The sequence below is a fragment of the Pongo abelii genome, chromosome 15 (genome assembly GCF_028885655.2).
Source record: "Pongo abelii isolate AG06213 chromosome 15, NHGRI_mPonAbe1-v2.0_pri, whole genome shotgun sequence".
NCBI lineage: Eukaryota > Metazoa > Chordata > Mammalia > Primates > Hominidae > Pongo > Pongo abelii.
The window spans coordinates 95,191,559-95,218,891 of record NC_072000.2 but is presented as its reverse complement, the minus strand read 5'-3'; the positions used below and the strand labels follow the sequence as shown (position 1 = coordinate 95,218,891).

At 49.4% G+C, this 27,333-nt stretch overlaps 1 long non-coding RNA gene across 2 annotated transcripts; it reads left to right on the top strand.

Moving 5' to 3' along the window:
* The first annotated feature begins 1,168 nt into the window (after window positions 1–1,168).
* On the top strand, window positions 1,169–27,313 carry LOC112128827 (uncharacterized). 2 transcript variants are annotated; one of them, XR_008513171.2, is made up of 5 exons: window positions 1,169–2,070; window positions 2,912–3,004; window positions 24,212–24,343; window positions 25,622–25,679; window positions 27,008–27,313. It is a non-coding gene; the product is annotated as an uncharacterized LOC112128827 (long non-coding RNA). The 2 variants fall into 2 exon arrangements; XR_002911288.3 differs by lacking the exons at window positions 1,169–2,070; window positions 2,912–3,004 and adding an exon at window positions 19,011–19,209.
* The last annotated feature ends 20 nt before the right edge of the window (window positions 27,314–27,333 follow it).

Sequence of the window (27,333 nt, the reverse complement as noted above, 5' to 3'; positions counted from 1 at the left end):
GGGGTAGGTATGTTGGATCTTGGAAATAAGAGTGTTAAAGAAGCACAACAATCTATATCAGTGAATTTACATCTTAGAAGACTCACATTAACTTATGCTTGAATGAAAACCGTGTGTGGATAACTGAATGCAGCGTTTTCTGAACTGCCCTGAAGGACGGCTTAAAAGGAGAAGGAAGCCACTCGCCCGTTTAGTGTTCTGAAAGGTCTTTTCCCCTAGGACCCGTTCATGCCTCCCTTCATCAAGCCCCCATCCTTCGAGGGTTCCAGAAAATGAGCCCCGGAGCAGATGATTGAGGGAGGGCACGCCTGGGTCTCCATTCCCACGGTTCTTGGTAGCTGATTCCTCAGTCCCCTTGGCTGCCACCCACCTAGTCTTCTGGGGCCCAGTCATTCCTCAGCCCACCCTCCTGCCCCCACTCCCTGAGCCACTTGTCCTTCACTTTTTATCCTCAGAAACTCTCCCACCTTCTATCCCTCCACGTCAGCTTCTCCCAGCCTTCCGAAGACATCATGACCTAACTTGATCGTTTTGGAGGTGGCATCTGTTGGCAGAATAAGCACAGACTCAGGTGCTATATTACCTACTGATTGCTGCACAACAGATAACCCCCAAAATAGTGGCTTAAAACAATAACCATTCAGTATTTCACAGTTCTGGTAGGTCATGAACTCGGAAGCAGCCTAGCTGGATGGTTCTGGCTCAGAGGCTCTCATGGGTTGCAGTCAAGGTGAGGATGTTGGCCAGGGTTGCCATCATTGGAAGGCTTGACTGGGGCTGGCAGATCCACTTCCAACTTGGCTCACATGGCAGGAAGCTTGCAAGGTGGGCTTCTCCACTGGGCTGCGTGAGTGCCCTTGCAATAGGGCACTTGGCTCCCCCATGCTGATGATCTGAGAGAGAAGTCAAGGAGGGAGCTACAGTTTCTTTGATGTCTTACTCTCAGACGTCACAGGCCGTCATCTCTACTAGATTCTGCACTCATCTCTACATTCTCTAGAAGCCAACGACCAGTTACAGCCACCCTTGGGAGGAAGAGAATGAGGCTTGGTCTGTGGAAGGGTGGAGTACCAAAAAATCTGTGGACATATTTTTAAACCAGCACAGATCCTTACTCATCCATTTTTTCTGACCACATGAGGTAGGCGAGTCACACTCTAAGCCTTGGATTCTTCTCTAAAATGAGAACAATACTGTCTTCTTTAAGAGTACTTACGTGGCTTCAAGACAGTGTTGGAAACCTTCTAGCCCAACCATATCTGGCACATAGCAGGTGTTCATAAATAGGAGTTATTGTTATCCAGGCTCGGGGAGACCCAAAGCAAGAGTCTCTGCTGACAGCATGGGTGAAGATGGAACTCCAACAGGATGGTGAGGGGGGTTTGGGGAGAGGCAGTCCCACAGGACAGGAAACATCCTGTGCTGCTCCTGGCTGGGTCCACAGATGAGCCAAGATGGGAATTAGACTCGTCTGCCTCTCAGCTGGAGGCTACCACTTTGTCTCTCTCCTACTTTCCACCAGAATAATGGTCCCCCTCAAAGACATCCATGTCCTAATCCCCAGAACCTGTGGCTATGTTAGCTTACGTGGCAAAAGGAACCTTGCAGATGGGATTAAGGTAAGGATCTGGAGATGGGGAGACAACCCTGGCCAATCTGGATGGCCCCAATGTCATCACAAAGGTCTTTCTAAGAGGGAAGCAGGAGCTCAGAGAGGAGAGGAGATGGCACACCACTGGCCATGAGGGTGCAGGAAGGGGCCATGAATCTAGGACATAGCTGGTCTGTGGAAGCTGGAAAGGACAAGGAAATGGATTCTACCCAAGCCCTTCCAAGAAGAGCCAGCCCTGCTGACGCCTTGACTTTGACCAATGAGACTGATTTTTGAACTTCTGACCTCCAGCACAGCAAGACAGAAACTCCACTCCAGAACGGAGCAGCCAAGGGCACAGGGCTCTGTCTTCCCCAGCACCCAGTGGGAGGGTTGCCTTCCCAAGAGAAGCAGCATGCCAGCGTTTCTCCTCCTGCCCCCAGTTCCTGTTGCTGAGGCTAAGTTCTGGGCAGGGACAGGTGAGAGTTGGAGGCTCCCTTCATCCTCCTGCCCCCTCATGGGATAGAGGCTCTACCCAGGCCCCATCTGGGATGTGAATACTGGCACCCTGATGGCCTGTCCTGGCTCCGGAGGCAGAGTTTCCATGCTGGGAGAGGCAAAGCAGGGAGACCAGAGGCTACTGTGGACCCTTGCACCAAGCACTCAGTCCTAAAGCTGGGGCGTCACTCAGGGAAACATGCTGTTGTTCCCAGGCCAAGACAGAAACTAGATTCATGGTTGTCTAGGACTGGGGAGTTTGGGAGACTATGGGAGGATAGCTAAAGGACACAGGGTTTCTTCCGGAGCTGATGAAAATACAGTTGTCTCTCAGGATCCATGGGCTCCAGCACACCAAGATCTGAGGACACCAAAATCCGAGGATGCTCAAGTCCCTGACATAAAATGACACAGTAGGCCGGGTGTGGTGGCTCACACCTGTAATCCTGGCACTTTGGAAGGCTGAGGCAGGTGGATAACTTGAGCTCAGGAGTTCGAGACCAGCCTGGCCAACACGATGAAACCCCATCTCTACTAAAAATACAAAAATTAGCTGGGCGTGGTGGTGCACGCCTGTAATCCCAGCTACTCGGGAGGCTGAGACAGGAGAATCACTTGAACCCAAGAGTCGGAGGTTGCCATGAGCCGAGATCATGGGTCTCATTTTGTCACCCAAGCTGGAGTACAGTGGCACAATCATAGCTCACTGCAGCCTCGAACTCCTGGGCTCAAGCGATCTCTTGCCTTAGCTTCCTGAGTAACTGGGACCATAGGTGTGTGCCAACACACCTGGCTAATTTTTCATATTTTATTTTTTTGTAGAGACAAAGTCTCATCATGTTTTCTAGGCTGATCTCGAACTCCTGGGCTCAAGTGATCCTTCTGCCTCAGCCTCCCAAATTGCTGGTAATACAGGTGAGCCACTTCGTCCGGCCCATTTTGTGTTTCTTTAACTTTGGTCACCTATGCTGTGTGTGTCCTATGCTGAGCTTAAACTCAGGTGGGTGTAATGCTGACATCTCAGAGTTGGCCCCACGGATTACCAGCTAACCAGGGCAAATGTTTGGCTATTTATAAGACAGAGAAGTAATCCCCAGGGTAAACAGAGGCCATCAAAGGCAGTGGACTAAGCTGCCGTGTAGAGGTGTGAGGGAAGGGGCTAGCCTTGGACCACTGATCACCACAGGGATAGCTCTGGCTGGCTGCTGCCCCATCTGCGTGTGGACTTTCTCTGCAGGGTGTGGCAAAGGATGGTGAGCCACATAGTCAGATTGAGTCAAGAATCTCATTTTTGTAAAAATAATATATATAAAGCACCCCTGGGTGTTTTAGTAAATATCAGTGTTGATTCTATCAGACTTGTATTATCATCCCAGATGGTACAGCTGAGCCAAACCACCAGTCAGTCCTTCCCAGTTTGTGTCTTTGTGGCTGTTTGAGGCTCTAACTGGTGCTGAGGTGTGCATCAAGAGCTCACAAGTGGCTGGGTATGGTGGCACACACCTGTAATCCCAGCACTTTGGGAGGCCAAGATGGGCAGATCACTTGAGGTCAGGAGCTCGAGACCAGCCTGACCAACATGGTGAAACCTTGTCTGTACTAAAAATACAAAAATTAGCTGGGTGTTGTGGCGGGCACCCGTAATCCCAGCTGCTCAGGAGACTAAGGCAGGAGAATCGCTTGAACCCGGGAGGCGGAGATTGCAATGAGCCGAGATCACGTGACTGCACTCCAGCCTGGGCGACAAAGTGAGACCCTGTCTCAGAAAAAAAAATTAAGGTCGGGCGCCGTGGCTCACACCTGTAATCCCAGCACTTTAGGAGGCTGAGGCGAGCGGATCGCCTGAGGTCAGGAGTTCGAGACCAGCCTGGCCAACATGGTGAAACCCCGTCTCTATTAAAAATACAAAAATTAGCCGGGCGTGGTGGTGGACACCTGTAATCCCAGCTATTCGGAAGGCTGAGGCAGGAGACTCACTTGAACCTGGGAGGCAGAGGTTGCAGTGAGCCGAGATCATGCCACTGCACTCCAACCTGGGTAACAGATCAAGACTCCATCTAAAAAAATAAATAAATAAATAAAATTTAAAAACTCACAGGAAACACAGATTAAGGTCACCCTGGGTCCCTCCATTGGTTCAAGCACAACTGGCTAAAAAACAACCAAAATAGTAGATAGACCAGCCTGGCCAGAAGCCAGAAGCAGCCTGTGGTGGAAGGAAGACCCAGGGGAAGCCTCTGCCTCAAAGTCCCACCTGCTCAGCAGGTCTGCTCCCACCTCTCAGTGCTCCCTGAGTGCCAATCATTAGAGCATCAAACCTCTCTGGTCCTCAGTGTCCTTATCTGTAAAACAGGGTTAATGTTATCCTTCAGTCAGTTTTTCTCTATAACAGTTCCTAAGGCTGCAGAAGACTGGAACATTCTCTGGGGTAATTCTTTATACTGTAGAGTCTATAGAAAGTGTCTATACAGTTGGGATGCTCCAAAATCATAGTAGTTATTAATAGGCTGCCAAGACTGAGGGAGGGTGTAAAGCCGGTTGTACGCAACAAAGCTTTGAAAGGCAGCCTAGAACAGGAAGCACCAGCATGAGTTGCAGACGTCAGGCATGGTGGCCCTGCATGAGATGTGGGCAGAGGGGAAGGCGAAGGCCTGGGCAGTACTTCACAATTTGGGCCTCAAGAGCTCCCCCAACCTCTACAGTGTGGTTATTATTAGGATGAGAAGGAGGCGCAGTAGACTGAAAAAATCCTCAGCTCAATGTACAAGGCTTCCCACGTTGCTGCAGGTGACCTATTTTGGATGCAGAAAAGCATGGTGATGCTGGGCGCGGTGGCTCACGCCTGTAATCCCAGCACTTTGCGGGGCTGAGATGGGTGGATCACGAGGTCAGGAGATCGAGACTATCCTGGCTAACATGGTGAAACCCCGTCTCTACTAAAAATACAAAAAAAATTAGCCGGGCATAGGTGGCGGGCGCCTGTAGTCCCAGCTACTCGGGAGGCTGAGGCAGGAGAATGGTGTGAACCCAGGAGGCAGAGCTTGCAGTGAGCCGAGATCGAGCCACTGCTCTCCAGCCTGGGCGACAGAGCAAGACTCTGTCTCAAAAAATAAATAAATTAATTTAATTTAATTAAAAAAAAAAGCATGGTGATAGGGATAGTAATTGCTAGCAATTTTAAAAACCTAGCAACTCTCCGGTGTCTTATCTGATCAGACATGGAAGCCATGTTTAATCTTGGCCCACCTTGAATTGCTGTTGACCCTAAGCATATGAGCAAGTTCTGCAAAGCTCCAGTTAATAGTGTGAGGCTCTTTAAACAGGGATTCACACAGGAGCGCCATCTGCATTTCTTTTCTTTTCTTTCTTTTTTTTTTTTTTTGAGAAACAGTCTCACTTTGTCGCTCAGGCTGGAGTGCAGTGGCGCAATCTCAGCTGACTGCAACCTCCGCCTCTTGGGTTGAAGCGATTCTCCTGCCTCAGCCTCCCGAGCAGCTGGGATTACAGATGTGCACCACCACGCCCAGCTAATTTTTCTATTTTTAGTAGAGATGGGGTTTCACCATGTTGGCCACGCTTGTCTCGAACTCCTGACCTTGTGATCCGCCCGCCTCGGCCTCCCAAAGTGCTGAGATTACAGGCGTGAGCCCCCGCGCCCGGCCCGCCGACTGCATTTCTAATGCTTGATTTCTTCAGCATAGAGGTAGCATGCAGGTGTTCATGATAGTATCCTTATGCCCTTTTGCATGTATGAAATATTTCATAATGATTTTTTAAAGGACAGCATAGGCTGGGTGTGGTGGCTCATGCCTGTAATCCCAGCACTTTGGGAGGCCAAGGCGGGTGGATCACTTGAGCTCAGGAGTTTGAGAGCAGCTTGGCCAACATGGTGAAACCCCGTCTCTACTAAAAATACAAAAATCAGCCTGGCACGGTGGCACGCAGCTACAATCCCAGATCCTCGGGAGGCTGAGGCAGGGGAATCGCTTGAACCTGGGAGGCAGAGGTTGCAGTGAGCCAAGTTCGCGCCACAGCACTCCAGCCTGGGTGACAGAGCGAGACCCTGTCTCTCAAAAAAAGTACAACCTAAGTACAAGCCTAGTCCCACCAGCAAATAGCAGCCCATCCTTGGTTGCATAACCTGGAGGAGAGGAGCAGAGCCACAGTCAGAGCCTCACGCCGCAGATTCGCCTGCCATGATTCCACTTAGGCTGGAAACATTCCCTAAACAACTCATAAAGGAGACAGTGCACTCTAAGCACACTGAAGGGTGAGAGGAGGCTGCCCAAGGATTAAAATTTTAACCCAGATGGCCGGGCACGGTGGCTCACACCTGTAATCCCAGCACTTTGGGAGGCTGAGGCAAGTGGATCACGAGGTCAGGAGTTCAAGACCAGCCTGGCCAAGATGGTGAAATCCTGTCTCTACTAAAAATACAAAAAAAATTAGCCAGCTATGGTGGCAGGTGCTTGTAATCCCAGTTACTCAGGGATTACAGAGAGAGGCAGAGAATTGCTTGAACCCAGGAGGTGGAGGTTGCAGTGAGCCGAGATCGAGCCACTGCACTCCAGCCTGGGTGACAGAGCAAGACTCTGTCTCAAAAAAAAAAAAAAAATTTAACCCAGGTGATCTGCAGGGTGAGAGGGCAGGTTGTACAAAGTTCAGTTTGAAGGGCTGTGTGTGCTCACTCCTGCCATCCATCAGGCCTTTGGGGCGCGTGGGCCTGGCAGAATGAGTGATCTGTGAAACTGAATTTTTCCACAGGCCCACCCTGAGCAGTGAGTTATTAAACATCAGTGAAGAGCAAGGAAGGGTATGTTAGTCCATTTTGTGTTGCTGTAAAGGAATACTGAAGCTGGGTAATTTATATAGAAAAGAGGTTTATTTGGCTCATAGTTGTGCAAGCTGTACATGAAGTCTGCTCAGCTTCTGATGAGGATCTCAGGAAACTTATAATCACAGCAGACACTGGGCGCTGTGGCTCATGCCTGTAATGCCAGCACTTTGGGAGGCCGAGGTGGGTGGATAACCTGAGGTCAGGAGTTTGAGACCAGCCTGGGCAATATGGTGAAACTCCAACTGTACTAAAATTACAAAAATTAGCCCGGCATGGTGGTGGGTGACTGTAATCCCAGCTACTCGGGAGGCTGAGGCACGAGAATCACTTGAACCCGGGAGGTGGAGGTTGCAGTGAGCCGAGATCACACCATTGCTCTTCAGCCCGGGCGACACAGTGAGACTCTGTCTCAAAAAAAAAAAAACTCGCAGCAGAAGACGAAGGGGGAGTAGGTGTGTCACATGGAGAGGGAGGCAGAGGAGAAAGAGGGAGAGGAGGCGCCAGGCTCTTTTAAACAACCAGCTGTCACATGAACTAACAGTGAGAGTCGCTCATCACCAAGGGGTGGCACCAAGCTATTCATGAGGGATCCTCTCTATGACCTACACATCTCCCTCTAGTCCCCCACCTCCCACACTGGGGATTACATTTCAACATGAGGTTTGGAGGGGACAAACACCCAAACCATTTCAAAGAGATATTAAAGCCTGAGCGACACGGCGAAACTCCGTCTCTACAAAAAACACAAAAATTAGCCAGGTGTGGTGGCACACACTTACAGGCTCAGCTTCTTGGGAGGCTAAAGTGGGAGGATAACTTGAGCCCAGGAGGTTGAGGCTGCAGTGAGCCATGATCACACCACTGCACACTCCTGCCTAAGTAAGAAAGCAAGACCCTGGAAAGAAAAAAAAAAGGAGATGTTAAGATCTCTGTTCAACCAACCAAGACAACAAAGATAGGTTTCTGTGCTCTACACACTGGGAGCAGTACTGCTTCTGTTCTCTGTGCTCTCCGCCCCAGGGCCAGCATTTCTCCGCCTGGGTCTGGGCTCTGGACAGTTCTCTTAGTCTCCCAAATCTTTTCCAAGTCCAATTGGTATAAAAATCATTTACCAGATGTCTCCCTCAGGTTCTTTGTTCGAAAGCAACAAAAACTAACTTAAGTAACTTAAGCAAAAAGTTAACTGAGTAACTTAAGCAAAAAGGGAATGGACAACAGGAAGTGGGAGAGGAAAATGACCGAAGGCACAAAGCCCAGGCTCGGAAGGGGCAGGGCCTGGGTTGCCCTTGGGGCCTGGGAAAGGAAAGTAAATGGATGTTTCATCTGGTCCTCAGTGCTGAATACATCTAATCCAGCGTGAGTGGGCAGGGAAGCGTGTGAGTGAGTGTGTGTAAGTTTGAGTTTCTTTTTCCTTCATCCCTAGGTCTCTCCAGGCTAGACTGAAATATCAGGGAGGAAGGGTTCTAACTGCCTGGCTGGGTCACATGCTCAGCCTTGGCTAGAGGAAGGCAGCGCATCCTCCTCCTTGACGGGTACTTATCATGTGCTAGTTTGAGGTCATTTCTCCAAAGCAAAGTGGGAGCAGAAACCGAGGCTAGGAGACTGGACGCTGGGCAGAAGCAAAATCAGTGGCTGCTCCCCCAGAGCCTGTTCCTTGTCTGCCTCATTTTTTTTTTTTTTTTTTTTTGAGATGAGTTTCACTCTTGTCACCCAGGCTGGAGTGCAATGGCATATTCTCGGTTCACTGCAACCTCTGCCTCCCGGGTTCAAGAGATTCTCGTGCCTCAGGCTCCCAAGTAGCTGGGATTACAGGCACCCGCCACCACGACCGGCTAATTTTTATTTTTATTTTTATTTTATTTTTATTTTTAGTAGAGACGGGGTTTCACCATGTTGGCCAGATTGATCTCAAACTCCTGACCTCAGGTGATCCACCCGTCTCGGCCTCCCAAAGTGTTGGGATTACAGGTGTGAGCCACCGCGCCCGGCCCCTTGTCTGGCTTTTTAACAAGACATTTGTCTTCCAGCAGATCCCAAACTCCAGGACAGGGACATTTTCCTCCACTTTTGTTTCCTTTGGTGGCGGACAGGGGAGGTCAGCGCCATCCCAGACACTTGGTAGCTGCATAATAAATGCTTATGGAATTGAGTTCGATCAAATCCAAGAGAAGAAAAATGGAAGCGCAGAGCTTTCCAAAATACTGAAAGCATTCAGAACATCTTGGTGCTCTAGGGTAAAGTGGAAAGAGTTAAATATTTCAGACTGGCTTTGTGTTTCTGACCCCTCCTTCACCTGCGCTGGGCTGGGTGTTGCTCTGTGGTGATGCACGGTAAAGGAATAATTGGCCATATTCTGTTAACGCGTGACATCTAAAAGTGAAGGTTTTCTTCTGAGATAAAGTTTGAAAAGGGGCTCAGTAGAGGCCGGGTATTAATTTCCGTCCTGGAGGAAGAAAGGCATGGAAACTGCAGTAAGTTTGTGTTGACTTCGTTAGTCTGTTGATGCTGGAGCACACGGCCTGTCCCCTTCACAGCTGGAAAGAACACAAGTCCCTGCCTCAGTCAAAGCCTGCGTATTGTCTCCCAATCAATGGCGCACCTTACCTTCTATTTATTTATTTATTTATTTATTTATTTATTTATTTATTTGAGACGGAGTCTCGCTCTGTCGCCCAGCACCCAGGCTGGAGTGCAGTGGTGCGATCTCATCTCACTGCAGCCTCTTCCTCCCGGGTTGAAGCAGTTCTCCTGCCTCAGCCTCCTGAGTAGCTGGGATTACAGGCATGCGCCACCACACCTGGCTATTGTATTTTTAGTAGAGATGGGGTTTTGCCATGTTGGCCAGGCTGGTCTCGAGCTCCTGACCTCAGGTGATCCGCCCACCTCGGCCTCACAAAGTGCTGGGGTTACCACCGGCCCAGCGCACTTTACTTTCAAGCGATGATGTGCCCACTATGATTAGGGGCCATATATGTTCTCTGAGAAGTCTTCCATCGGGGCAAGCCAGTCTACATCTCGCAGTCCGCATGTGAAGTAACAAGCCTTTCTCTTTCATCTGTGAAATCAAAACCTCTGTTCGAACAGATAAACATATCATGCTGCTTCTGTGTTGAATAACTAAAGACCACACTTGAACTACTTTCAGGAGTCGGGAAGAATAACTGGCCAACTCATGCATCGTGATACCATTTTATAGTTTTCATTCCAAAGGTACTTGAAGAACAACTTCAACCACACAAAACTCTGTTCCCTGATGACTGCCCTTTAGAAGGTGGATGTTTCCTGGGGACATTGCACAGTTGGCTGCTGCCGGAGATGGGGTGCCGCCAGGGAACATGGGGTGTCCAGGCACTCTTACACAGATACTTTCTGGTTGAAAAATATTTTGCAAGCAAGAAAACTGAGCCTCAGAACTGTAGAGTGACTTACTTGTATTCTGCAGAAAAGACCCTCAGAGATGGCTCAACCCTGGACATATTGGTATTTGGCTTTCTTTTTTAATTTAGAAATCTTTCTTAGAGAAAGACAGAGACGTCATTCCTAGCCTTGCACACAGACACCCCAAATAAACAGGCCCCACAGGAGGAGTATGGTGATCTAGAACCCAGCTTCTTGACGGAGGGTGGATGTCTCAGCTGATTCTGTCTGCTCAGCAGCACCCCTCACACTGTGCAAATGCTAATCATGAAGGTGAACTTGCCTGCACTGGGCACCCCTCTGCCCTCACAGCTGGGCACCCCTCCGCCCTCACAGGTGGGCACCCCTCCGCCCTCACAGCTGGGCACCCCTCCACCCTCACAGCTGGGCACCCCTCTGCACTCACAGCTGGGCACTCCTCCACCCTCACAGGGCACCCCTCCGCCCTCACAGCTGGGCACGCCTTCGCCCTAGCAGCTGGGCCCTGCTGACCAAGCTCTCCTTCCTTGTCAGAAGGTGGCTCTGTAGCTTTCTGAGATTTTGGAGAGGAAGAGAGAAGGCTTGTGGGAAAACTTCCCCTTCCCAGGCACAAGTTCAGAGCCCGTCAGCCCAGAAATGCCCCCGTGTGCCCTGGCATCCAGGGTCTCCATCTCAGAGAAGGCCCAAGGGCCAGCCCAGGGTGCCTCTGGGAGCCAAGGAAACTCCCCTGCTGCTAAGTAAATGGAAGTAGCTTGGGCTGTGGTTTCTATACTGGGGCCCCTGATCTGACCGCAGAGGAGAACAACAAGCCACCCCAAAGGCGTTCCTGGGCCTGGATTCCCAGAGTGGGGGCCGGGGCTTCTGTGTTAGACCGTGATCAGGGATTTTAGAGGTTGGATCACCTCAATGACCCTCTAAAAATTTAAATCTGAAAAATAAATAAAAATTCCAATCTGATCATTCCCACTGCAACCCCCTGTGTGGTGCCCCAGTGCTGGGAGGATAAAGCCTCAGGGCCTCTCCCGGCCCTCCCCACTTTCCACCTCAGGAAGGATTCTCGCTCTGTCGCCCAGGCTGGAGTGCAGTGGTGCAATCTCAGCTCACTGCAAGCTCCGCCTCCTGGGTTCACCCCATTCTCCTGCCTCAGCCTCCTGAGTAGTTGGGACTACAGGCACCCGCCACCACATCTGGCTAATTTTTTTGTATTTTTCTTAGTAGAGACGGGGTTTCACCGTGTTAGCCAGGATGGTCTTGATCTCCTGACCTCATGATCCACCCGCCTCGGCCTCCCAAAGTGCTGGGATTACAGGTGTGAGCCGCTGCACCCGGCCAAGACTTCATAGTCTTAAAATGGCAGTAGTCCTCAAATGGATCTACAGATTCAAACACAAGCCCAATCAAAATCCCTGCTCTTTTCGCAGACATTGACAGATCTGAATTTTAATATGGAAATAAAAGGGAGCCCCCCAAATCAAAACAATCTTATAAAAGAAGAACAAAACTAAGACCTCACATTTTCCAATTCCAAAAGTTACTGCAAAACTACAACAATCAAGACAGTGTGATACTGACATAAGGGTAGTCATATAAGTCAATAGAATAAAATTCAGGTTCAGAAATAAACTCATACAGTTATGGTCAATTGGTTTTTGACAAGAGCGCCAACATTATTCAATAAGGGAAAGAATCGTCTTTTCAATAAATGGTGCTGGAACAACCAGATATCCACATGTAAAAGAGTAAATTTGGGCCAGGTGCAGTGGCTCACGCCTGTAATCCCAGCACTTTGGGAGGCTGAGGTGGGTGGATCACGAGGTCAGGAGATCAAGACCATCCTGGCTAACACGGTGAATCCCCGTCTCTACTAAAAAAAATTTAAAAAATTAGCCGGGTGTGGTGGTGGGTGCCTGTAGTCCCAGCTACTGGGGAGGCTGAGGCAGGAGAATGGCATGAACCTGGGAGGCGGAGCTTGCAGTCAGCTGAGACTGTGCCACTGCACTCCAGCCTGGGCAACAGAGCAAGACGCCATCTCAAAAAAAAGAGTAAATTTGAACCCCCACCTCATACCATATACAAAAAATTAATTCAAAATGGATCACAGACCTCATCCGAAGAGCTAGAGCTGCAAAATTATTAGAATAATACATAGCTATAAATCTTCACGACCTCAGATTAGGCAATGGTTTCTTAAGTACACCACCCAAAACACAGGTGACAAAAGAACAAATTAGATAAATTGAACTTCATCAAAAACATTTGCAGCCAGGCACGGTAGCTCATGCCTGTAATCCCAGCACTTTGGGAGGCTGAAGCGGGCAGATCATTTGAGGTCAGGAGTTCAAGACTAGCCTGGCCAAAATGGTGAAACCCCATCTCTACTCATAATACAAAAATTAGCTGGACATGGTGGCAGATGCCTGTAATCCCAGCTACTCAGGAGGCTGAGGCAGGAGAATTGCTTGAACCAGGAAGGCGGTGGCTGCAGTGAGTCAAAATCGTGCCATGGCACTTTAGCCTGGGCAACAGGGCGAGATTCCATCTCAAAAAAAAAAAAAAGAAAAAAAATTTGTCCCTCAAGGAACACTGTCAATACAGTGAAAAGATAATGCATAGAATGGAAGAAATACTTGCAAATTATATATCTGATAATATATATGTATCTAGAATATATAAATAACTTTTTTTTTTTTTTGAGATGGAGTCTTGCTCTGTCACACCCAGGCTGGAGTGCAGTGGTGCAATCTCGGCTCACTCCACGCCTGGCTAATTTTTTGTATTTTTAGTAGAGACGGGTTTTCACCATGTTGGCCAGGCTGGTCTTGAACTCCTGACCTCAGGTGATCCGCCCACCTCAGCCTCCCAAAGTGCTGGGATTACAGGTGTGAGCCACCACACCCAGCCATAAATAATTCTTACAACTCAATAATAGAAGAAAAAAAAAAACAACCAAGTAACCCAATTTAAAAATAAGCAAAGAATCAGAATTCTTCAAAGATGGACAAATGGTCAATAAGCACCTGAAAAGTTGCTCAACATCATTAGTCATCAAAGAAATGCAAATCAAAACCACAGTGAAATGCCGCTTCGCATACACTGGGATGGCTAACCTCGAAATGACAGATATGAAAAAGAAACAAAAGGGAGATGTGGAGGATGGGGAGAAATGGAAACCTCATACATTGGTGGTGAGATGTAAAATGATGCAGCTGTTTTAGAAAACGGTTTACTAGTTCTTCAAAAGGTTAAACATAGAGTTACCCGTATGACCTAGTAATTCTGCTCCTACTTCTACACCTAAGTGAAATGGAAATGTACGTCTACACAAAAACTCCTACAAAAATGCACATAGCAGCATCACTCCCAATAGCCAAAGAGTGGAATCAGGCCGATGCCCATCTACTGATGAGTGGATGAGTGGATGTGGCACCCACGCAATGGAATATTATTGGCCATAAAGTTGGATGAAGTGCTGGTACAGGCTACCACATGGAGGAACCTTGAAAACATTGTGTTAAGTCAAAGAAGTCAGTTATAAAAGACCTCATGTTGTATGATTCCATGTATGTGAAATGGCGGGAACAGGTAAATCCATGGAGACAGAAAATCCTAGGGCTGGCGGGTAGGGGATGTTTTGGAAAAACTCAAACCTGTATTTATTTTGTTTTCATGCCACAACAATCAACACAGACTTCTCTGACCAAGGGGGGCGGTTTCCCTACCAACAAGCAATAGGCACCAGCTGGGTCTGATACTACCTGTGTGGAGCTAGGGTCAGTTCCCACAGGTAGAGGGCTCAGTCCCTAAGACTGCATCTTCCTGCAGACACCAGTCACAAGTCCAGGCCTCTGGAAATTCTGACCAACCAGCTTTAAGCTGGGGGGTCTCACAACCCCCTCTTTGGGTTGAATTAATTTGCCAGAGCTGCTCACCGAACTCGAGGGAAAACTTAGGTTTACCAGTTTATTATAAAAGATATTGCAAAGATACAGATGAAGAGATGCATAGGGTGAGGCACGTGGGAAGGGGTATGGAGCTTCCATGCCCCCCGCAGGTGCACCTGCCTCCGGAAACCTCCTTGTGGTCAGCTGTCTAGAGCGCTCCAGCCCAATCCTCTTGGGTTTTTTTTTTTTTTTTTTTTCTTCTGAGACGGAGTCTCACTCTGTCGCCCAGGCTGGAGTGCAGTGGTGCGATCTCGGCTCACTGCAAGCTCTGCCTCCAGGGTTCATGCCATTCTCCTGCCTCAGCCTCCCGAGTAGCTGGGACTACAGGCGCCCACCACCACGCCGGGCTAATTTTTTTTGTATGTTTTAGTAGAGACGGGGTTTCACCGTGTTAGCCAGGCTGGTTTTGATCTCCTGACCTCGTGATCCGCCTGCCTTAGCCTCCCAAAGTGGCTGGGATTGCAGGTGTGAGCCACTGCGCCCGGCCACCTGTTCCGATTCTTTTTTCCCTCTCTGTGTAGCATTCTTTTCTCCAGGGTGTGAGGCAGGACCCTCTGTGGCAGGTAAAAGGAGGGTAGGAGAAGGTCAAAGAGATATTCCGTTTACTTTACCAGGGGAGGGCTTTGGGAGTTATGAATCAGGAACTGTGGATGAATATATATATATGTATAATGTGTGTGTATATATATATATATTATCATGAGGGGAAATAGGGAGTGATTGTTAATGGGCATGGAGTCTCTTTTTGGGGAGCATTTAGAAAAAAGTGCTCCTAAGTGGATTGTAGTGATGGTTGCACATGTCTGTAAATATACTACTAACTTCCGAATTCTATGCTTTAAATTGGGAACCGCATTCTATGGGATCTATCTCTCAGACAACTTTTTTTAAAATCACACATTCCAACACACTTCCCGAGTGTCGTAAGGGTGGGCGGCCTCTCAGCGTGACAGCTCCACTCTATGACTGCGCCTTCATTCAAAAACCATGTGACCTGCCAACGACGCGCCGGATGATGTGGGAGATGGTGACATGACCAGGACCCAGGCCTGGCCTTTCTGAGACTCGTAGTCTGTTTGGAGAAGCAAATGAATACCCAAATACCTCTGCCAGAAGAGGAACTGTGGGTGCTCATGACAGGAATGGCACAAAGTGTAAGACAAAATGATGAAAGGAAAAGCTGGAAACCCCAACCAGTCCTTCCTCCTGCGGAGGAGGTGAGCCTGGGGCAGAGGGTGGTGGCGTTCGGCAGGGATGTTCCTTCTCCCTCCTTTGGGGGGTCACTGAATGGACGAGTGAACTGACGGGTGCCTGTTGAGGGCCTGCTGAGGCTCAGCCCACGGGTGATGGGCGTCCTGGGGGAATGCAAGGAGCGCCGAGGCACAAACCGTGGCACCTGGGACTCTAAGTCCACCAGGAAGGGATCAGGGAGAAGCTGACGCCCAGAGTGAATGGTCCGCAAAGGCAGCAGGGGCGGGGCGCTGGGTTGTTCACCCAGAATGGCAAGTGCTGTCGGAGAGCTATGTCCTCCCCAGTTTCTGTCCTGACTGTGCTCTGAAAGCCCGCTGTGCCGGCAGATGCCTGCTGGGCGCGTCCTCATGGACAGGCACACAGCGCTGTGCGGCATTCATGGTTTGAGCCTGGGGTAGGGAGGAGACGGTGGACCCGCAGCTAAGTCCCTGAGAGCTGGCTTCCTCCTTTCTTCGGGGTCCATCTGAGGCAGGTCTGTGGAGGTCTGAGGTTTAGAGAGCTCCTACTGCCCATGGGGGAAAGGCGACAGCCTTTGCTGGGGAGGAGGCCTGAGAAGAGGGGTGGGAAGCGCCGGTCCGGGATGCCAGCCCCTGCCCGCCTTCTGGAGGCTTTCCCTACCTTACCTCCATCCCCAGGCTCTTGAGCCCTCCTTGCTCTCTCAAACTCTGCTCCAAAGAAGGCAGCTCATCCCCAGGCCCCCAGCACCACCAGAGTTTCCCCACGTGGGAAAGGGTGGCTCAGGGAATGGCGTCCTCCCAACACCCATGTCAACGAACACAGAGCGGCAAAGGGCCAGCCCCGCTGGAGTGAGTTCGCCCATCAAAGGAGGAAATGCAAGGGCTGCGTTGGGGCTGGGGAAAGGGGCATTTTAAACCTCATCTTTCATTCTAAAAAGAAAGTCTTCACCCCTAGTTAAAATCGTACTTTAGGTGAAGGACTTACCTTTTGGGGAGCACCCTGAGGATTCCTAATAAAATCAGAGAAGCCCGCCTAGTAAAAGGCTACCAGGAGCCTGATCGCCTCTCTTAAACCTAACCTCTCTTCCCACCGCAGAAGAAAAGCCCCAGTTTCTTGAGTAAAAGGCTCAGATCCCAGCACTTTGGGAGGCCGAGGCGGGTGGATTGTCTGAGGTCAGAAGTTTGAGACCAGCCTGCCCAACATGGTGAAACTCTGTTTCTAAAAATATAAAAATTAGTCAGTTGTGGCGGCAGGCACCTGTAATCCCAGCTACTCAGGAAGCTGAGGCAGGAGAATCGCTTGAACCTAGGAGGCTGAGGTTGCAGTGAGCTGAGATCCCGGCATTGCACTCTAGCCTGGGTGATAAGAGCAAGACTCTGTCTGAAGAAAAAAAAGAAGGAAGGAAGGAAGAAGCAAAGGGGAAAAAGCAGACCTGCAGGAAACCCCTCCAGCCCGATCACGACTCCTGGGACCCTTTATAACTCCTGTGAGAAGCTGGAGGATACCCGGCCCAGCAATGTGACTTGCTTCCTTCCACACAACTCTGAAACTTGTGACTTGGTCTGAAGGAAAATGGTACCACGATGTCTCTCTGTCCTCCATCTCCTCCCCACCCTTAGCCTGGTGCCATTTTCTCTACCTGGGCACCCAACCTTTCTTGCCTAGCCAGTGCCTGTCCCTCCTACAGGAAGCCTCCTCCAGCAGTCCAGTTCTCTGCTACAAACCACAAAAACCAGCTCTGGCTGATTTAGGTAGAAGTGGAATTCATCACATCAGGTGCACACATTCTGGGAGGAAGGGACCCAGGCTGGGAGGCTGGACATCCTCCTCAGGACTGGTCTGGCAGGGAGGAAAAGCGTTGCCACCACTGCTGGGCACAGATTCCCAAGTGCACCCCAGCCCCACTCACATGGCCTGCCAGAGCAGCTGCCACCTGGGATGCCTCCGAATCAGGCTGAGGCTGCCCACGCTCCTGCACCTGCTTTCTGAGTGGCATCTGCCTGGCAGGGTTGAGGTTCCCCATCCCTCACTGTAGCCACAAGGGAGTCTGGCACAGTGAGTGCCTGGCATTTTCAGTGTCTCTGGTGGGGGATTCCTCAAATACAGGAAAGGAGATAAAGATCCCAGATGACAGATGGCATCCTCCCACGAGTGAGGCCATCTAACTCTGCTCTTTTCTTTCTTTCTTTCTCTTTCTTTCTTTCTCTCTTTCTTTCTTTCTTTCTTTTTCTTTCTCTCTCTCTCTCTTTCTTTCTCTCTTTCTCTCGCTCTTTCTTTCTTTCTAAATAAAAATAGAGACAGGGTTTTGCCATGTTGCCCAGGCTAGTCTTGAACTCCTGAGCTCAAGTGATCTGCCCACCTCGGCCTCCCGGAGTACTGGGATTACAGGTGTGAGCCACCGCGCCTGGCCTCACCGCACTCTCTCTGCTGCCTGCCTTCCCTGGCCCACACAATCTCTGAGTCTGATAACAGGCATTCAGGCTGTATCAGTCATTCAATGCATATTTGAGGGCCCAGGCCAAGTGCCAGGGTCTCATCCTTAGAAGAGTGTTCTGTACACATCACTTAAAACTCTGTTTCCCTCTGAGCAAAGGATCAGCACCCTTAGACTACAACAAAACAGAGGCGTTACACAAGTTCCTAGATACCTCTTAAAAAGGAAGTCCTGTGGGCTGAGGACCAGCGTAATAGCTGCCAGGCTCCTTCAGCATCAGGGACATTCCAACTGTCCCTCACACTGTAGTTCATTCGAAAATAACTTCCTAGAATAGACAGTGCTGTCAGCATCTTTCTGCTGACCATAGACTACTCTGGGCAGTATTTTGAAAATGAAACTGATGTATCAAAAGCTTGCAACAGGAAGCAGCAAGGTTGACTTGACTGCCTTTCCTTGTGGGGAGCCTTGGGCTGTGACCCAGGGTCATGAGAGTGGGTCCCCTGGGCATGCAGCCAGGGACCAAGAGCTTAGTTCTCTGTTCCCCCACTGTCCCACTGAATGGCCACATAACCCTGGGTAAGTCGCCTGGGTCTGTTTCCGCATCTGTGGACAAAGCTGGTGTTCGGTACTCCCCACACAGTGGCTTAGAGGACCACAATGGGCAAATAAAAGGCTACCAATGGACATTCTCTCAGTGTTGCTAAATGGTTAGAGTTAATAGTGCATTTGGCCTGGATTGAAACAAAACTAAACCCTCCACTTTTACCAAAGAAAATGAGGGCTCCCCCAAAATAAGTAAACCCAGTCTCTGGAGTGAGTACGAGCTCTTTTTTCTGGGTATTTTCACTGCTCTCTTAAGAAGGGCCTGACCCATCGCGCTCAGGGGAAATAAGCGCTGGGAGGAAGGAAGGGGAATCGAACCGCGGTCTTAGGTCCGGGCTCTGGCAGGCACCGCCTCCGCCCCGCCTCGCCCCGCCTCGCTCCGCCCTGCGGCCCCCGCCGCGGCCCCGCGAAGGATCCGCCAATGAAGCGCCCAGGAACTGCATGACCTCATCAGGAGGCTCCCTCATTGGCTGCTGCCGCCGCGCGTGGTCGGCTCGTTCCTTTCGACTCCAGAAAGCCGCGCCGGCCCCAGTCCCCGTGGGCTGAAGGCAGATTGAGTTCTTCCCCAGGTCTGCGAGCCTCGAAGGCTTCTCTCAGACAGCAGACCCCTTAGAAGCGCAAGGCTGCTTTCTGACAAAGAATCAAGTGTTCCTTTCAACAAGCCAAGGGACTGGTTTTCTCGCTGACCCTTTGACAGGTATGTTCCCGGGATTTTGCTGGGACCTTCATCTTCCCCTCCCTACGTCCCTGACACATCTGGCTTCCCACTCGTTTCAGTCATGTATTCTGTGGAGTTTTCTCTTGCTTCGCAGTAGATGGACTTCTGAAGCCCCACCTTACTGTTAAATGCCAGTGATCATCTCCCCCCACGCTAACCCGGGAATTAGTCCACTGACACCCCCAGAGAGGGGACGCACCTTTCACAAGGTCACACGGCAGGTCAGTTACAGAGATGAAAATCAAATCCAGGTTTCCTAACTTCAAGAGTTTTTTCAGATGCCTTATTATTATTATTCGTTTTATTTTTATTTTTCATTTTTTATTTTTTTGAGACGGAGTCTCACTCTGTCACCCAGGGTGGAGTGCAGTGGAGTGATCTTGGTTCACTGCAATCTCTGCTTCCCGGGTTTAAGCGATTCTTCTGCCTCAGCCTCCTGAGTAGCTGGGATTACAAGTGCCCACCACCATGCCCGGCTAATTTTTGTATTTTTAATAGAGACGGGTTTCATCATGTTGGCCAGGCTGGTCTCGAACTCCTGACCTCAGGTGATCCGCCCGCCTCGGCCTCCCAAAGTGCTTGGGACTACAGGTGTGAGCCATCTCACCTGGTAATTATTATTATTATTTTTTAATTTGCTGCCTGAGAGCTCAGAAAGGAACCTCAGCTGGATGGGAGCACCCATATACCAATCCCATTCCAGCCACTCTCACTTTGACAGGACAGAATCACCGACCAGAGCCCAGGACCTCCTCGACTAGCACTCTCCTCTTACAAATAAGGAAACTGAAGGGTACCTGATCATGAACAAGTTGATGGGCAGCACTTGACCCAGACCTTTTACTTCTTACCCCTCCACCCCAGTTTGGACTCCCAAATGTGGGGAGGAATGGAATGCCCTACCAGTCCCCAAGGAACAGTTAATGCCGTCAGCATGGTTTTAGTACCTTTAGCATTGGATTTGGGAGAAAGGAAACAATCAGAAGTGTCTGTATGCCTCACCAGCTTTCCAGCAGATCCCATAAGCCTTCACCTCCAACCCTTCTGACCACCAAGTGCTTTGCTGCAGGAAAGCAGACCAGATTGTTGGGTTTTTCTCATCTGATGGTCGGGGGTGATCTGGGACTGCATATGTCTGAACACTGTGACCCTATTTTGAGTGCAAGAGTTTTGAAAACCCAGGATCACTTTGTTAGACGGTGAGGGTTGGCAAGCAGACTGGACCTGAGATCTTTTTTCAAGGCTTGGCTTGGGGGTAACATCATCCAGGAAGACTTACTGGAGCACCCACCACAGTTAATTCCTGGCATTCCTCTGGGTCCAGCTGCAGAGCTGTTGTTCACTTCTTTCCCCCACTAGACTGTGAGTTCCTTGAGGGATGGGACCATACCCTACACAATATTGTATCACTAAGGCCTAACACTGTGTCTGGCATATAGTAGGTACTCAATAAACATTTGTTGAATTGAACTATGGAAACCTTGCACCCTATCGGCCTTGTGCAGGGGAAGATCACTCACAATTCCTCACTGAAGCAGATCCTGTGTCTATCAGGCTCCTTCACACAAAATGAGAATTAGTTTCTTTTTTTCATAGTAACGTGTCTGAAGTGCAAACTTCAAACCTGTTTGCTGATACAACTCCCCAGGAACAACCAGGTTCCTTGTGGCCACCTAGTTCGTGATTTCTCTTTAAAACTCCTGATGTCAGCTGGGCGTGGTGGCTCACACCTGTAATCCCAGCACTTTGGGAGGCTGAGGTGGGCAGATCACTTGAGGTCGGGAGTTTGAGACCAGACTGGCCAACATGGTGAAATCCTATCTCTACTAAAAATACAAAAATTAGGCAGGCATGGTGGCATATGCTAGTAATCTCAGCTACTTGGGAAGGTGAGGCAGGAGGATCACTTGAACCCAGGAGGCAGAAGTTGCAATGAGCCAAGATTGTGCCACTGCATTCCAGCCTGGGCGACAGAGCAAGACTTTATCTCAAAAAAAAAAAAAAAAAAAGCACAAAAAAACAAAACAAACTAACTCCTGATATGTGAATCAACAACATCATTTAAATCAAACCATTTTGCCAGGCGTGGTGGCTCACACCTGTAATCCCAGCACTTTGGGAGGCCAAGGTGGGCAGATCACCTGAGGTCAGGAGTTCAAGACCAGCCTGGCCAACATTAGCCAGGGCATTAGCTACAAACATTAGCTGGGCATGGTAGCAGATTCCTGTAATCCCAGCTACTTGGGAGGCTGAGGCAGGCAGAGAGAATTGCTGGAACCCAAGAGGCGGAGGTTGCAGTGAGCTGAGATCAAGCCGCTGCACTCCAACCTGGGTGACAGAGCAAGACTCCATCTAAAAAAAAATTAAATAAATAAAACCATTCCACGTGTTTTCTTCTGTGCCTGGTCTGCTAGGAAACTCAGAAATCAGTGTAACCTCATGCTGAGGAACAGTCGGTCTCCTCCCTGTTGGCAGATACACCTTTCTCCCCCGTATCTGAATAGTTTCCCATCTTTACTTTGATGTTCATTTACAGATATAGGTGGGCATTTTATCACAAACCCACTCTATGCCTTTTTTGGAGAATATAGGAGAGGCGGGGTACAGGGTAACAGGGAAGTGTCCCCAGAACTCTGAGTTTGAGGAAAACACTCATGAAGATTCCTATTAAAGGCAGGGCAAGACAGCTCATGCCTGTACTGCCAGCACTTTGGGAGGCCAAAGTGGGTGGATCACTCAAGCCTAGGAGCTTGAGACCAGCCTAGGCAACAAAGCGGGACCCCCATCTCTACAAAATTAAAAAAAGTTAGCTGGACATGGTGGCGCTACTTGGGAGGTTTAAGCAGGAGCATTGGTTGAGCCCAGGAGTTCAAGGCTGCAGTGAGCTATGATGGTGCCACTGCATGCCAGCCCAAGAGACACAAAGCAAGACCCTGTCTCTAAAAAAAACAAAGAAAGAAAGAAAAAAACGGGCAGGCACGGTGGCTCACGCCTATAATCCCAGCACTTTGGGAGGCTGAGGCGGGCAGATCATGAGGTCTGGAGTTCAAGATCATCCTGGCCAACATGGTGAAGCCCTGTCTCTACTAAAAATACAAAAAATGGCCAGACGTGGTGGCTCACGCCTGTAATCCCAGCACTTTGGGAGGCCGAGGCAGGCAGATCACAAGGTCAGGAGATCGAGATCATCCTGGCTAACACGGTGAAAGCCCGTCTGTATTAAAAATAGAAAAAATTGGCTGGGCGTGGTGGCGGGCGCCTGTAGTCCCAGCTACCCGGGAGGCTGAGGCGGGAGAATGGTGTGAACCTGGGAGGCGGAGCTTGCAGTGAGCCGAGATCGGGCCACTGCACGCCAGCCTGGGTGACAGAACAAGACTCCGTCTCAAAAACAAAAAAACAAAAAATGAGCCAGGCGCGGTGGCATGTGCCTGTAATCCCAGCTACTTGGGAGGCTGAGGCAGGAGAATCGCTTGAACTGCAGAGGCAGAGGTTGTTGCAGTGAGCCGAGATTGTGTCACTGCGCTCCAGCCTGGCAACAGAGCAAGACTCCGTCAAAAAAAAAAAAAAATGCTAGGCATGGTGGCTCATGCCTGTAATCCCAGCACTCTGGAAGGCTGAGGTGGGAGGTCACTTGAGGTCAGGAGTTCGAGACCACCCTGGCCAACATAGTGAGACCCTGTCTCTAAAGTAAAAAACATAACAACAACAACAACAAAAAACCCCTTCCTATTACACAAAGGTTCCTATTTTACAGGCTCAAACCAAAATCAGCTTAATTGTTATGGTGTCTAAAGCCTGTGCAAGGTTGGCATGTACGGAGATGAGAAGTTAAAATTCACAAAGCTGGTCCAGCCTCATTCTGGGCAGGGGGAGATAGGCTTTGGACATGTGGAGATTCTGAACCCTGGAGAAGTGGGTTCAACAGCGGGACTGATATCAGGGGAACCAGCCCCCAATATTTCAACGTAGGTTCTTTCTATTTTCCCTAAGTGTCGGCCGGTCTGAGAAATAAAGAGTACAAAGAGAGGAGTTTTACAGCTGGGCCTCCGGGGGTGACATCACATATCAGTAGGTCTGTGATGTCCACCTGAGCCTCAAAACCAGCAGGTTTTTATTAAGGACTTTAAAAGGGAAGGGGGTGTATGAACAGGGAGTAGGTCACAAAGATCACATGCTTTAAAGGGCAATAAAGATCACAAGGCAAAGGGCAAAGCAAAGATCACAAGGCAAAGGGCAAAATTAGAATTACTGATGAGGGTCTATGTTCAGCTGTGCACATATTGTCTTGATAAACATCTTAAACAACAGAAAACAGTGTTCGAGAGCAGAGAACTGGTCTGACCTCAAATTTACCAGGGCGGGATCTTTTCCTCAACCTAATAAGCCTGAGGGTACTGCAGGAGACCAGGGCGTATTTCAGTTCTTATCTCAACTGCATAAAACAGACACTCCCAGAGCGGCCATTTATAGACCTCCCCCCAGGAATGCATTCCTTCCAAAGGGTATTAATTATTAATATTCCTTGCTGGGAAAAGAATTCAGCGATATCTCGCCTATGTGTACGTCTGTTTATAGGCTCTCTGCAAGAAGAAAAATATGGCTGTATTCTGCCCGACCCCGCAGGCAGTCAGACCTTATGGTTATCTTCCCTTGTTCCCTGAAAATCGCTGTTATTCTGTTCTTTTTCAAGGTGCACTGATTTCATATTGTCCAAACACACATGTTTTACAATCAATTTATACAATAGTGGTCCTGAGGTGAAGTACATTCTCAGCTTACGAAGATAACAGGATTAAGAGATTAAAGACAGGCATAAGAAATTATAAGAGTATTATTTGGGAACTGATAAATGTCCATGAAATCTTCACAATTTATGGTCAGAGATTGCAGTAAAGACAGGCATAAGAAATTATAAAAGTATTAATTTTGGGAACTGATAAATGTCCATGAAATCATCACAATTTATGTTCCTCTGCCACAGCTCCAGCCGGTCCCTCCATTAGGGGTCCCTAACTTCCCACAACAGACCGAGATGGCCTTCTGAGCTTTTCCAGGGCTGATGACCACCTTCTTGATACCTTCCCCTCTCTGATTCTGAGTTTGTGCCCACCAGGTAAGTTAAGGATGATTTCGGCTTTGCATGCTTCCTGACACTAGGAGTGGGGTCTCCTGATTATGAGATACTGGGGGTTGGCTTCTACTGCAAATGAGAGTTGGCCTGGGATTGAAACAGTGGTCTCTGGTGGGCTTCATTAGTGGGACTAGGCAGAGCACCCTGGAACACTGACATATTTCTAGACTTGCAAAGCTGAAACTTCAGACCATGGTTTCTACACCTGACTCATGCTACCCAGGGCCCTCCCTGAGCAGCCAACCAGCCTCCTCCATCTGGCTGTCCCTCTCAGATGGCAACAAATGGTAAATTAGAAGCACCAGCTTTGGTGCCTATAGTGGAGTTGCCCAGCAAGTTTCCCACTGCTTTGTCCCTACAATGGGAATCATGGTTCCAGGCAGTTGGAAGTGGCCCTTTGGAAGAAAGTTAGGGGGCCCTCAGGGAACTCCAAGGAGGAAGGGCACAGAGCCATCCTGAATCCATCCTCAGAAACCCTGCTCAAGACAATGGCACTGATGCAGCTTTTTTTTTTTTTTTTTTTTTTAAAGACAGAGTCTTGCTCTTGTTGCCCAGGCTGGGATGCAATGGCGCAATCTTGGCTCACCATAACTTCCACCTCCTGGGTTCAAGTGATTCTCCTGCCTCAGCTTCCCAAGTAGCTGGGATTTCAGGCATGCGCCACCTTGCCCGGCTAATTTTGTATTTTTAGTAGACTGGGTTTCTCCATGTTGGTCAGGCTGGTCTCAAATTCCTTCACCTCCCAAAGTGCTGGAATTACAGGTGTGAGCCACTGTGCGTGGCCTAATGCAGATTTTATAAATAATAACCTTGTCCATTAAAGCAAACCTGAAGGCTCGAGGTCTGATAAACCTGGAGGTTGGATAATTCAAGTGTAGCACAGTCATGCCATGGAATATTACACACCAGAGAAAAGAGGACACAACGCCATTTTTAGAAAGCTCAAAACAAGTGAAACCAAACGATATCGTGTATAGCAGGGGTCCCCAACCCCTGGACCACAGACTGGTACTGGCTAGTGGCCCATTAGGAACCAGGCCACACAGCAGGAGGTGAGTGGTGGGTGAGCAAGCGAAACTTCACCTGTATTTACAACTGCTCCCTATGGCTCACATTACTGCCTGAGCTCTGCCTCCTGTCAGATCAGCGGCAGCATTACAGTCTCATAGGAGCACAAACCCTACTGTGAACTGTGCATGTGAGGGATCTAGGTTGCATACTCCTTATGAGAATCTAATGCCTGTCTCTCATCACCCCCAGATGGGGCCGTCTAGTTGCAGGAAAACAAGCTCAGGGCTCCCACTGATTCTACATGATGGTGAGTTTTATAATTATTTCATTATATATTATAAGGCAATAAGAATAGAAATAAAGTGCACAATAAATGTAATATGCTTGAATCAGCCCAAAACCATCCCCCCATCTCCCCCTACCCATGGAAAAATTGTCTTCCATGAAACTGGTCCTTGGTGCCAAAAAGCTTGGAGACCTCTGGTGTATAGGGTTACATGTTGTACCCACATTATAAGAAGTGGCAGAAAGCAAGTTTAGTGATAAAACTAGCTAAAAAACAAAGCAAGGGTATAACAAACACAAAAATCACAATGTAGTTAACTCTGGGATAGCCAATAGTTTCCCTGGTGTTCATCTTATTATTTTATTACGTAGGTGCCCCTTGATTCTGGGTATTTTTGTATGTATCAAATATTACATAATTAAAAGCCAGCCGAAGCCAGCTATCATGACTGCACTCTCATTACTCACGCCCCGGGCCTGCAAGCTGTGGTGTGGTTTCCAGGTTCCCCGTGAGCATCGCCGCAGCGACCGCCCACAGCACCAGCTGCTGATGGCTCACACCTCCCGGGGCTCCAAGGCCTGTCCCTGGCTCTGGCAGCGAGATGACAGGGCTGTTGCCCCAGCAGGGTGAGGCCAAAGGTTAGAGGTGAGAGGTGATCATTCTTTCTGCTGGCACACTGAGGCCCCTTGTGGATCCCCGTTTCTGGGTTTCTGTCTCCCCCTTCAGCCTGCCCATTGGCTTCAGACAGTGGATCCCCACTTCCCTGTGGGGCTGTTCACCGGGATGCTCACCTGCCCAATCCCAGCCCCTCCACCTTCCTTCGACTAATTCATTCATTCAACCTGTATTGACTGAGTACTCACCGTGCATCAGGCACCATTCTCAGTGCCGGGAATGCCGTTATGAACAGAACCACACACAAATCCCTGCCCTCCTGGGGCTTTTGCTCTAGTGAGGGGAGGCAGATAATACACACTCAGTTAATAACCATAGATCAGGTGGGACAAGAAGAAAACTACAGCAGGATAAGGGGGTAAGGGTGAAGGGAATGAGGGGGAGCAAAGCTGGACAGAGTGGTCGGGGAAGGTCTCTGTGAGGATGTGACCTCCCTCACTGCCTTCAGAAGGAAGGTAGGGAGGGACCACATGGGTTTCTGGGGAAGAGGCTTCCAGGCCACGCGAGGGAGGAGAAAGGGCAAAGTTCTGACCCCTCCTCCCACCAGTGTCTCCTTCCCCTAAGCTCTCTCCATCCTAACCTGGCCACAATCCCTCTCTCATTCTCTCTCTCTGTTTTCTCTCTCAACGCCCGCTCCCTTGCTGCTCACCTCTTCCCTTATTCTGATTGCACAGGGAATCCAGGCTTTCGGAGATGAGGACTGGAAAGTCTCCAGACCACACAAGCTCCCTATTTGCACTGGCCTTTGGAATGAGCCTACAGCCTGCCTCCATTGCTCCTGGCACCCCAGCTGTTCTCAAGGAATTGGCCAGAAGTCAGACTCCCTTCCCAGCCGTCCTCCACTTCTTTCCTGCCAGGCACCCCAGGCCCCATGGTGGGATTGGGCCTATAGGCTGTGATTTTCCACATCCTTGTCAAACCTGTACTACCTGAATGCCTAGAGGAAAAGATACTGCCTTAATTACAATTATGAGCATGAATGCCTTCTTACTCCTGAATT